Below are 13406 nucleotides of genomic sequence, written 5' to 3' on the forward strand. Positions count from 1 at the left end.
GTCCACCCTACTCGGTATGACCTCATAACTATATCTGCAATGACCTTATTTCCAAATAAGGTTATATTCCAAGGTGCTGAGGTTTAGGACTTCAACATAGGAATTTGAGGGGTGGGCACAATTCAACCCATAACAAAGAGTATATGAGCGTTGACCTTTAAAAAAATATTGCTAAATTGCTCTTCATAGAAATTGTACCATTACTTTTTTACTAGCCATGATGAAGATGGTCAGTGTCACCATATCCTTGCCAGCTTATTGGGCCATCAGACATTTTGACCTTTTCCATACTAGAAGAAAAATGGTATCTCATTGTAGTCCAACTGGCATTTCATTTTTTTCATATATTTAAGACCGATTTACACTGTTTTTGTGACAAGTTGTTTACATCTTTTGCCTATTTTTGTATTGAATTATTGGTCTTTTATCCTTATTGATTTGTAGGAGATCTTTAAAGATTAGGGAAATTAGCTCTTTATGATATATTTCAAATATTTTCTTTTCCTGTTAGTCATTTGTTTTTGACTTTGTATATGAATTTCTTCCTTCTTTTCTCTCTTTTTCTCTCCCTCTCTCCCTTCCTGCCCCCTTCCTCTCTCTCTTCCTCTCTTCCTCTCCCTCTCTCTCTTCTCTCCTCTCTCTCTTTCTCTCCCTTCCTCTTCCTTCCCTCTCTCTCTCCCTCTCTCCCTTTCTCTTTCTCTCTTTCTTCCCAGGAAAAAGTTCAATTTTATGTAGACAAACAGATTATTCTCTTTATGGCTTGGGGGTTTTCTGTGCTACTTAAGAAGGACTTCTCTACTCTGAGATTATGACACAAATTCTCCCACTGTTTCCTAACACATTTATGGTTTCATTTTTTATGTGTAGTTTTTTGTATCTATTGGAATTAATTTTGGCATAGGTGTAAGGTAGGGACCCAGTTTAATCATCCTGGTGGATACATGGTGGGTGGTCCCAATAGCATTTATCATGTGTGAGACTGTGATCAGATATAAGTAGTGTGTAGATATGAGAAATTTGCAGAAATATTTTCAATAAAATTTTTTCTGTTAACTTGTATTTCAGCATCTTTTTTTAGAATTTGTTTTTAACCAGTGATCCATTATGAGTTAGATTATAAATGTTATTATAATAAAATAATTTAAAATTGTTTCATAGGTAAAGCTACCCCAGGGGCTTATAGTGTTCAGCTTGAGTGATTAAAGGACCGATAACTATAAATCCCCATTTGATAAGCACTCAGAGTCTCTCGAACAGTTCCCTTTTAAAAATTAATAAATTAGTATTTATTAATTGATTAAAATATAAAAGTAGAAACAAATGCTAGTACCTCACTTAAAGACATGAATCCCCTGGGAAAACTTGTCGAACCCTTGGGGTTCACTTGGAGGGTTAAGAGTTTCTGGCCCTGCCTCTTTGGGTAACTTGTTTGACCTCTCTGTGCCACATTTTTAGCCCCAAACTAATGTGATCTCAGGCTGCATCTATAGGGGTATGGGAATGAGGTTGAGGAAGGTGATAGCTGGACGGCTGTGTTCAATTCTGGTTACTATACTTTTGAGGGAACAGGGAAAGATCAAAGTCAAATTTGTGGGGGCCAAGGGAGAGTGAGGACTTGGGGATACTGACCGTGGAGAAGAGAGACTCAGAGGGGCAGAGGCAGGAGCAATAGTACAGCCTTGCCTGGCTCTAAGGGCCAATCTGGGACCCATGGAGGTGACAAGGGGCTGAGTACCCACTCTGACCACCAGAACCGTCCCTCCATGAAAAGGATTACGTTCAGAGGTAGTGAACACCCCATCACGAGTGGTATGCAAGTAGCGTGAGGAAAAGATCCTGCTTTGGGCTCTCAGATAGTTTCAACAAAAATACTACATAAAATTCCTTGTTGGCTCTATACTCACATATTATAGTTAACAAACATATAATCCACATTTCCTCTATTTTAAGGTATACTTTAAAAAATGAACATTACTGAAATTGGGACTGTCTTACAATCAACGTGTATGTTTAATGCATCCTTCTTTCTGAGAAGTTGTTATTCACGCATTTTTGAATCAACGAAATGAAGTATATGATTCGGGAAGTTTTTTTCACAATCTATATTCCATCTTATTCTCATCCCATTAGAATATATGTCTTGAATTAAAAGTAATCTATCTAAATAAACAACATATTTTTAAAAAATCCACAATCTTTTCTTAGGGAAGCCATACTCAATCTATTGAATCTATCAGCAAGTGACATTCCACCTTGTCGCTGCCGTCCTCGCATCTGAAATGGAACAGAGACGGGCTATTAAACCGTTTTTAATAAATTCAGAGCAGCAGGTTCTTGGCTGGGGGAAAAAACATTCCACTTATCAAGAGATGTTATTCCTTCAATAGATAAGAAGCTACTTCTCCATAAAGAGAATCTGGAGAGAGCTCTTTGTTCTGTGGGGACAACATCTGGATTTGAATATGTCCATCCTCAAAAGGCGATTTCTCATAATGGACCGAACTCAAAACACTCAGAGCACAAGGACCCGTGAATTTTCAAAAGGAGACACTTCCCAGACGCGGGAGGGCCCTCACGTCCCCGCCAGCGCGCGCTCTGGAGGTCGGTGGAGAGCCCCGGTGCGCTTCCCACTTTCACAATGAAAGAATGATCATCATTTACATCTCCCCACTCCACTCCGGGAATTTGGGACCTGAATTCATTTAAAAACTTTTGTGGTTTCAGGAGGCTCTTTTTAATTATAAAGCTGCCAAGGAGATCTTAACTATGAAAGACCGTTTTAGAGATGAGAAAGGAGAAAGCTAGGCCAAGGCTGGTCTGGCTCTCGCAGTGGGGTTGGAAAGGCTGGTACACGAAGCCCGGCCACCTGCAGACGGTGCTGGCGGAAACTGGTCCCATGCGGCAGGCGCCCATAGACCTAGGTTCGAACCCACTGGCCTGCTCGTCTCTTCCACCGCGACCTCGGGGAAGTTGTGTAACCTCTAGCCCCGCGAAGCCCTTTTCTGGAGTCTAGAGCTCGAAAGAAGTACCTTGGAAGTACCTTACATCAGAGGTGACGCGAGTCTTTGCAAGCGATGAGTAGGCGGAACGCGATGCCACTCCCTTTCCCGATTTGGGGCTGGCGCGGGTGTGCCTCCGACCCGGTGGTTCTGGCTCCTCCAGCAGTTCTCCTAGCTGCCCCTCATCCCAGGGCTCCCAGGGCCGGCCAGACGCCCCCTCGCACCTCAGATACACGGCTGAGTCCTCAGTTCACACGACCGGTGGTCTGGCCTGTGGCGCCCCCTTTTGGTGACTGCAGGGAGGCCATTGCCACATCGCTGAGCAAAAGGAAGTCCTTTCTGGGCCTAACCTTCGACCTCCCCAAGGGCTGTTTGAAGTATGCAAATGAGATCATATGGAGTCCAGGCAGTCCTTTTTCTGGGCCGGGCCATCTTGAGGCCCAAATGGAAGGGACTACCTAGAGTGGGACCTATGCAGAATTTCTGTGCTAAAAGGGTCATTTGGTGAGTACTGGTGGGGTACATGAGTGGGGCTTTCACCTGAGCATGGGAAGGGCAGAGGGACCCGTAAAGGAAGAATGATAAGTTGGGGTTTTGAGGAAAAAAATAATGACGGGAGTCGGGGGAGAGAGCTTCTGCCTGGGGGAGGATTTTGGTGCAGTCCCCAACTCACTGGTTGGCTCCTTCCCCCTATTTCCTCCCAGAACAGATTTGGTCCGTGTTCTAGCAAAATTAGTGAAGGGTTTCAGCCATTTCTCTTAAGAATAGAGACAGCAAGAGGGATGAGAGTTAAATACCAGGCAGAACTTCCCAATTAAGAAGGATGTCAGACCTAGGCAAAGTAAGCAGAGTGGGGACCTTCCGGTCTAGGTGAGCCCCCAGCTGAAGTGGGGTCTGGACAAAGAAGTGAGACAGTGCCCTGAAGCTCCCCGTCTATCCCGAGGGGTCTGAGACTAGGGTGTAGTCCCTGGAGTCCCAGGATGGAAAGGCCTCTTGTTGAGGTTCTTGGTGGCTCTGACCTCACCTGGGAAGATGAGGATAGACAGGGGGAGAAACAGGGTCTAGAGTCATCGCCACCCCCATCCTGCCCCACTTGGCAAACTCATCTTCCTTCACCTCTCAGCTGGCCTCTCCTCTGATCCCTTGTGAGAGGTCATGCTGCTCCCCATCCCCATGTGCTCCCGTTGCTCACATTCTGTAATGGTGGCTTCATGTCTGTCTGCCCCGCTGTGCTGTCTGTCCTGCATCCTGGTTCTCTCCCCAGCACCAAGCATGTTGTCTGGCACATCCCTGGTGCTCAGTGAATACTTGATGACTTGAATACCTCGATGGTTTTACAGTTCTTCCTTGGCTTTAGGAAGAATTTAGGCAGATGGAAAAAGGGGTAGAGCCTGAGGGGGCTTGATCGATGGGCGACCTGGGCAGTCCTTTCTCTCTCTGCTGCGCCCCCTCTCAGACTGTGACTCCCCAGGCAGGGTTTCCCCCTCCCCTCATTTAGACATCTTCCTCACTCTGGCGTAGGCCCAGCACCCTCTCCCAGGCTGGCTCCCTCCTCATCCAGTTGGGCCTCTGATTTCTCACACTGGGCCCATCCCCACGCATGGCCGCCCTGCTTGCCCTGATGGGTCTCTGACACCCGCACCAGCTGTCCCTCGTGTGTTCCAACACCCCAGACCAGGCTGTCCCTTGTGACAGACACTCCCCTCACCCTGCTGGGGCTTTGCCACCGATGCTGGGCTGCCTTCCCGACGTGGAATCCTTGCCACCCTGCTCTGAAATACCGCTCCTGTCACCCACCCCCATGCAGATGTCTCCCTTGTTCTGCTGCACTTAATGGCGTTAGGACTGGGTGGTTCAGGAAGGAGGGAGGAAGAGAAGGGGAGCTGCAGAACAGTGTTTCTGAAAAATTATTTTAACAGTAGAAACTTTTTGTGCAAGCAAAGTCTTGAAAAGAATATATAAAGAGAGCTGCTCTGGTTGAAGAGAGAGTGAGAGAGTGTGGGAGAAATGGAGGGAGGGAGAGAGCCTGGAGCCCTACCCACTAGGTCCCACTGTCTCAGAACTATTAAGTCCTAAGGGTTCCTCAGTGTACAATTTGGGAACTACTGGAAATTCTGCCTAGAATAAAAAGGACGCCAATTTGCAATCCCTAAATGTTCTCTCCAAGCTTTTCTGAGAAGCAGCCCATGAGGCAGCCTGCTCACCTTTTCCCCTGAGGTAGCTCTCACGCCAGTGGGATGGAGCCTGGTGACAGCAGTTGCTCTCGTCTCTGAGGGGGGCCAGAGGGCACCGGGCAGATGTTGGGCGCCTGTGGAAAGTGGGTCAGGGTCTGGAGGACACAGGCTATGAGTTATAGGACCTCCATGTGTTGAGGAGCTGAGTAGACCACCCCTCCTCATCTGCGTCCCTTTGTGATCCTTTATGTCCCCATCTCTGGTCCCCACCTCCAGTAACAGAAGCTGGAAATTCTGCTTTAGTCGCTGGAGCAGATGTCATTGACCTCCTAATGCTACTCATCAGACTGTGAGCAAACCTTCGTAGTTTACAAACCACTTTCACATCCATTCACTGGTTTGAATTGATCTTTGCAAACGTTGGTAAGACAGTACTGTTACTAATTTCCTCCAGGAGAGAAGAGGAAGTTAAGGACCAGGGGTTGCGTAAATTGCCTTGAGCCACAGAGATGAGGCAGGAATCCCAGACTCCAACTTCAGCATCGGTTTCCCACCTCCCTCCCCGTGGCCTTTCCCTAGGCACTCCCCGCCCTATCTCTTTATCATGCTAAGTGAGGTAATGAGATTTATTAGCCTGAGCCTAGTACGTGGTTAGGGCTCAGGGATAGAACTCAGCAAGGAGCAGAAAACAGCTCAAGGGTCAGGCCCTCTCTCAACACCCGGAGGCAAACTCTGAAGCCTCTCGCTAGGGTGGGGGGTTTGCGGTGGGGTGACCATATAATTAGTCATCTAGATTAAGACACTTTGGAGAATGAAAGAGAAACGCCATTAATAATTACCCCATGGCAACAACCAGGAACCAGGAGATGAGGTCACTCTGTTACGGAAACACCTGGCCCACCCCTTCCCCGCCCCTGCAGCCTCAGACCCCCAGACCTGATGCAGAACATGGGCCAGAGTTCATTGGGCATTCAGCTGGGCTGGGCACCCCACAGAGTTTGTTTGATTGGATCTTCATGACAACTTGTGGCTGATCCAGTTATTATTCCCATTTTATTGATGGAGAAACTGAGACCCAGAAGATTCTTTCCCAAGAACACACTGCTGGTAAGTGTGGAACTAGGAGTTGAACTCGGGGAGCCTGGCTTTTCTTGGAAGGATTATAATAAAATTTTAATGAATTGATTTGAGCCCCAAGAATTGTGCCAGAGAATGGGGATTCCCCAACCCTCTCCTCAGACCTTCCCCCAATCTCTCTTGGCTGTCTTTAGTTTAGGGACATCATTAAAAGGACCTTTGAGATGTGAGGGGATGTGTAGATGAGGGGTGGGGAGGCAGGTGCACTCAGCAGAGGGGAATGTATTAGGAGCATGGAGTGGAAGGATAGCGGTAGGATCAGATAATAAAAGCTAACATTTATTAAGCACTTACTGCATACCAGGCTCTGCTTTAAGTGTTTTCAAAGATCATCCTACTTAATCTTCCCAACAACTCTATAAATGAAGTAACATTATTATTCTCATTTTACAGATGAGAAAACGGAGGCCACTTGCCTTTCGTTTCATAGCAGGTAAGCGGTAGAGGCAGGACCACCTAGTTGGCGTAACCATCTTGCAGGTTGTCCTTGAGGAAGAGGAGGCTGCTGGCCCCATAGTGGAGTCCCTCTAGGACATCTAGTGGGCCAATTTTCAAGGAAGAGAGAGTCCATGGCCCAGCTTGCTGGGGGCGCCAGTCAAGAGTGTCCACCAACTCCCCCTTCTGCTCAGTTGTCCCCCGCGCAGGCGGCCGAAGGTAGAACCTCGATCTCTGCCGCCCTCTGCGGCAGCTCATTTTCATTCATTTTCTTTAAACGCTTCTCGCTCTGTTTTTAAATCTAATTTCTCAGCTTCTTTTTTATCTTCATTCAAGTTGTTTTAATGAAACGAAAATGCGTCTGTTTCCTCTGCTGGAGCTGCCTGGGGAATTTCAATATAAAACAAACAAGTTGGCTTTTAAAATTAAAATTTTATGGGTGGCATTTCCTCATTTAATGGGAGGTACAAAAGGCTGGAGTAAAACCAATTAACTTGGGGTTGGGACTCAGTATTCAGCAAAATTAAGCAACAGGAGGAGCACGGTGTGCTGGGAGCTGGAGGAGGTGAGCAAACAAGGCAGCCGTGAAGGGTGATGGCCACCCAGTACCTGTGTGCACTGGCGACCGGCACTAGCACATGTGTACATACGGGCCTTGCCCCCCACCCTTGCCCCCAGGACCACACGCCCAGGTGCTCGTGTGCATGCCTGATCTGCACATTCAGGTGGCAGGCGATGGTGGGGGATGAGCAAATAGAGGGATTGCTGCTTTGGATTCCTGGGGTCCTGGGTACCGGAGTCCAGAGTACGGCAACACCAGATGACCCCTGGATATAGACCTGATTGTGTTGAGGACAGAGGAAGTAGATTTCACACTGACGGTTACAACCGAATCTTGTAAATATTGGGCCATGGCACCACAGCCCCCACATCGCTCCCAGGGACAGTTTCAGAGAAAGGACCTGGACCTCTTCTTCTGCTCCCATCACCTCCTTCCTCCTCGCACTGACTCTTTTCGTCCTCCACCTGGGCAGCTTTCTCCCCATCCTTTCTGCCCTCTGACCTGAGTGAGGAAGGCCAGTCTGGTTACTAGAATCTCCAGAGCAACAATAAGTCGGGGAAGGCCCAGCGTCTCACTTGCTCTGAGTCAGGAAATTCAGCCGGTCACTACAAGCACCCCTTTCTTCCTCCATAAGGTTTTTGGACCCACAAATGCACTTCTGGGCAGAGTCCTGCTGTCTCTAGATAGACCTCCAGCAGGGGTGCATACGGTGGGTGCCACATCCCAGCCCTCTTGGGAGAGTGTCTTTAAGGGAGCATCTGAGGTCGGAGGAAGGGGCTTCTTGTTGCAGGTCGGTGCCCTGAGGCATGCCCATCGAAGGGTCCCTTCGATGTCTGTCTGAGAATCCAGGTGAGGGTCTCTTTGAGACCAGTCTGAGGAGTCTGAGGTTTATTTGTTAAGTCTCTATGAAGCCTGTTTGAAGGCCTAAAGACTGGGTTGGCCTGAGGAGCAGTAGCATAAGATCAATAAAAATGGCCCGAGGCCAAGGCTGACATTGACCCTTTTCCCTTCATACGACAAAGAGAAAAAACCTGGCCAAGCCTGAAGTGGAATTTTGTGGCCGGAGGTCTGGCAGAGCAGCTGGCATCTTTCCTTTGGTAATGGATGAAATTTATCCCAAATCACGAAACAGTTGGTCAGAACCCCCACTCTATTCCAAAAACCAGCTGACTGACCTTGACAAATGTGGCCAGGGCAAAACACTTCTTGAGGACCATACTACCTGCCCATGTTTTTGGAAAGACACACTACATGCCCTATCTGAAATGAGTTTTTAAGTATGACGAGGAGTTCACATGGTGAACAAGGTGAGAAGGACGGTATTGACTGAGTGACACCAGTGAAGAAACGTGAAACAGTTCTCTGTGGGCCAAGAGAACTACAAGTTTTGTGGGAGGTAAGCATATGAGAATCACACAAAATAAAGTAAGAGAGAGAGCCTTGCAAACTGTAGAGTGCTACACAAAATGAGGCATTGCCGTTGCCATCCATCTCTCTTGTTTGCCATGAGAACCAAATGGGTCGAGATGTGTGAAGTTGCATTGTAAACTGGAAAAGTGTTTACAAAAGTGTTAATATATTTAGAGAGTAGGTAGATTAATTGTGTGAATATGGAGATGGAGTAGACAATTAAAATATCTGCTAATTTCTCTCTTGAATTCACATTTTAGGAAATGTTTATAAAGTGAGAATTCTAATTAGATTTGTCCCTCACACCTCTTTTCAGATGAATACACTGTAAGAGAATTACAGTAGCTATTAAAAATATTGTCAATTTCCTGGTGTATCAGTTGGGACTATATAGCAAGTAATGGAAGACCCACTGAAAAGAAATGTGTAGTTTAGGTGATTTGAAAGTCCAAAGGTAGCATGAACTTCAAGAAGGGTTTGATCCAGAGTTTGTTACTTCTGATGCTCAGGCCAGCTTTTCCATGTTGGATGCCAATAGCTTCTAGCTTCTTCCTCTAAATCCTGGGAGAGAGAGGGGCTTCCCTTTGGCCAACTGTTCAACAGAATTCCTGAAGTTCCCTTCTGATTGGACCAATTGGGTCACGTGGATGGGGAATGCCAGGGCCTTTTGGCATAGCTCTGGATCAAGCGCCAATCCCTCAAACAATTACTGTGGTACAGGAGGTTGAATGGGTGCTTCCCATATCTGGTCACTGTTGGACTGCTGGACTTCAGGTGTGCAGACCTGGATTTGTGTTTGGTTTCTGCCCTCATTGCTGATTCAGCATCTAAACTCTCTTTCCCCTGTATCTATTCCTTAGCAGGTGTGATATTGGTCCAGGCTTCGTTCCATCACTCCATACTCAAACTACTGTGATTGTTTGCTTTTTTTAGCTGCTTACTGAGTCCCTAGCATTTTCGCTCACCAATAAATTTTTCTCAATTGCTGTTCAAAAGCAAATCATCAAAGAATGCATATTACAGCTGATGTGATAAGACAGAAAACATAATTATAAAATTTAGCTATGGAAAAATTATCATAATTTGCCAAAGACACAATTTTATCACTAGAAAATCCAATAAAATTACCTCAAAACAATTAATTATGGCAAATAAAAGAGTTTAATAAGATGCTAGAAACAAAATAATAAAAATAAGAAAAAGGTTTTTTTTTCTATAACAGCAATAATCAGTTTAAAAATATTGTAGTAAGTTATCTGGAGAAGAGAGATTTTCCTTTTTTTAAAAAAACTTAATGAAGACACTTGGGGATAGTTGATCTCTGAAAACCATATTGGTTTCTAGGTGAGACACACATGACCTTGAATTAGACCCCCTCTCCCTCCCCGTTTAGAGAAAATCACCAGGATGGGCCCTCTATACAAGTAAGGCAAATACCACCCGTTTTTCTAAAAAGAGGCCTGGAAGAAGAACTCTAAGTGCAGAAAGGCAAATTGAGATGGTAAATATTGTGTTTTGTAACAAATGCCTTTAAACAGTTGGCTATGAACGTGACCTGGTTTTATTGGCTGGGGTAGGAGCAGAGGAGAAAGGGGATTTTCAGATGTTGAGAGAGAGAGAGAGAGGCGGTGGGGGGCGGGGAGAGCAAAGGGGTGAGGGGAGAGGAGGAGAGGGAGACCAGGAGAAGGAGCAGTGGGTCAGCAGGGTGACAAGCAGTCCTCCAGGACTGTATGTGGAACACATGAACACACCTCTCTAGGTTCCCCAGATGCCTAGGTATAATTCTCAAAATGTTAAAAACGTAATTCTCATGCAATACATAATGAGCACAATCTAAATATTATTTAGCTCAATGAGAGAATCTTTGAACAAAAGTTATTCGAAGGAGGATATGAGAAGCTCATATGAAAAATAATGATGGAATAAGATTATTAAATTAAATACAAAATTGACCAACAGCCTATAGGGCAACAAAACCATAACCTTTGCGGTTATTTTCTCTACTGACTGGAAATCATTCGTACCTTATCAGTTTTCTATAAGTGAACATCTAACTTTACAGATCGTGGGCCCTAATCAATAGTAATTAGAATGTCAAACAAAGCTGCATGCCTTAGAGAGTCAGCTGACTCTAGATGGGCTTGTTGGCCAATTTACAGGATGTGGAGAATACTCACAGCCCTCTTTTGGCTGATTTCCAAGTTTTGAATAGGATGAGGGGAAAGGAATCTCGCAGGGGAATGTGAGTGCTTTGTGCAGTTGGAGTTTTGGGGGCTCAGAGTCATTATAGATGGACCCTAGAAAATAAGTGTGAGCCAACCTTAGATCCCAGCATGATGAAGTGGGGCACATAACAGCAGGGTCTATCAGGCTCCATGTGGGGGTGGGAAGATGACCTGTTACCCACCCCCATGTCATGCTTTGAGGTACCTCTCCTTGGACTCAGAGTTACACAACCTTTTTATTTTCTGGAGGTGTTTTTCTGCTTTTTAAAAATTAAAATATTTTTATTGTGGTAAAATGTACATATACATAACATAAAAATGACCATTTCAATAATTTTACAGTGTACAGTTCAGTGGTATTAAGTATATTCACCTTGTTGTGCAACAAACATCACCCTTCATCTCCAGATTTTCTTCATCATCCCAAACTGAAGCTGTATGCCCATTAAACACCAACTCCCCATTGTCCCCTTCCTACTTCCTGGCAACCACTATTACTTTCCGTATCTGTGAATTCGAGGACTCTAGGTACCTTATATAAATGGTATCATACAGTATTTGTCCTTTCGTGACTTGCATGTTTCACTTAGTGTAATGTCTTCAAAGTTTATCCATATTGTAACATGTATCGGGAATTCATTCCTTTTTAAGGCTGAATAATATTCCACTGTATGTACCATGTTTTGCTTATTTTTCATCCATCAATGGGTTACTTCTATCTTTTGGCTATTGTGAATAATTCTGCTATAAACATTGGTACACAAATATCTGTTAAAATCCCTGCTCTCAATTCTTTTGGGTATATACCTAGAAGTAGAATTGCTGGATCATATGGTAATTCTATGCTCAATTTTTTGAGGAACCATTATACTGTTTTCCATAGCGGCGGTGCCATTTTACAATCCCACCAGCAATGCACAAGGGTTCCAGTTTCTCCACATCCTTGCCAATAGTTTGTTGTTGCTGTTATTTAAATAATAGCCATCTTAATTGGTGTGAAGTAAAAACTTTTAGTTTTTAAATAATTACTGAGGTCCTGTGATTATTAGAAGAAAGCTTGATTGAGAATCTCTCCCTGTGTCTCAAATGGCGAGGAATCTCTGAGCATCTGGATGAAGTCAATTCTGCTTCCAGGACCATGCCTAGAAGAAACAAGAAAGCCCATGACTGCTGTTGCTTCTTCCTGCCACATGGTGTCGCTGTCGAAGACTAGTCCTGCACAGTCTGATGAACACCACTTGTCCATTGCTAGGCTGATGGTTCAGATCCCTCCATGGGCGCCACTAGATCTTCCAAAGGAAACAATATGCCTTGGCTAAGGTTACAGTACATCGTTAAATTAGGCGAATATTTACTGAGTGCCTACTATGTGCCAGGCATTGATCTAAGTTCTGGGAAAACATCAGAACAAAATAGACAAGAATCCCTCCTTTTCTGGGGGCTAGACAATAAACAGTGAACACGATAAAGAAGTAAGTTACAAAGCATGTTAGAGGGGTTAAATGAAAGAGTAAAACAGAGGAAAGGGATTGGGGGTGTGTGGTGGGGTGTTGAGTGAGAATTGCATCATTGGGAAGACATTGAATAAAGTCTTGAAGGAGGCGAGCTGTGTCTGGAGGAAGAGTTCCAGACAGCTGGGCCAGCCCCAAGGCAGGAGTATGTTGAGGTCAGAGCCAGCGACGGGGTGAGTAGCAGGAGAGGAACATGGCCTTGGAGAACAACATAAGGACTTTGGCTTTTCCTCTGCAGGATTCTGAGTAGGGAAATGACATGATCTGATTTACACACACACACACACACACACACACACGTATTTTTGTATTACTTTTTTTTGGACAATTTAAAGATTTTATTTTTCAGAGCAGTTTTAGGTTCATAGCAAAAGTGAGAGGAAAGCACAGCGATTTCCCATATACCTCCTGCCCCACACATGTAAGCCTCGCCCAATATCAACACCCCCCACCAGGGTGGGACATCTGCTACAACTGATGAACCTACATGGACACATCATTATCACCCAGAGTCCACAGTTTACCTCATGATTCACTCTTAGTGTTATACATTCTGTGAGTTTGGACAAATGTATAATGACATATATCCATCATTATGGTATACAGAGTAGTTTCACTTCCATAAATATCATCTGTGCTCTGTGACTTATGTTTTAAAAGATTCACTCTGGCTAATGTGTTGAGAATAAATTGAAGGATAGGAGCAGGGACAGAAGCAGAGAGGCCAGTAGGGAGGCTATTGCAATAATCCTGAGTCACAGGCATCCTGCTTCCCCAAATCATCACAGCCCTGAGTCTGGCGCCCTCCCCAGAGTCCTCAGCAGATCCTCCTGCTCTGCCCCAGCCATCTTCTGCTTTGGGAGCCTTGACGAGAACCCCTGGTGATAGAGGGCCTACTCTGTGCCAGGCATCAGTTTAGGGGCTTCCTGTTGATTATTTCATTTAATCTTCAA

The sequence above is a fragment of the Pteropus alecto genome, unplaced genomic scaffold (assembly GCF_000325575.1).
Source record: "Pteropus alecto unplaced genomic scaffold, ASM32557v1 scaffold39, whole genome shotgun sequence".
Lineage (NCBI taxonomy): Eukaryota > Metazoa > Chordata > Mammalia > Chiroptera > Pteropodidae > Pteropus > Pteropus alecto.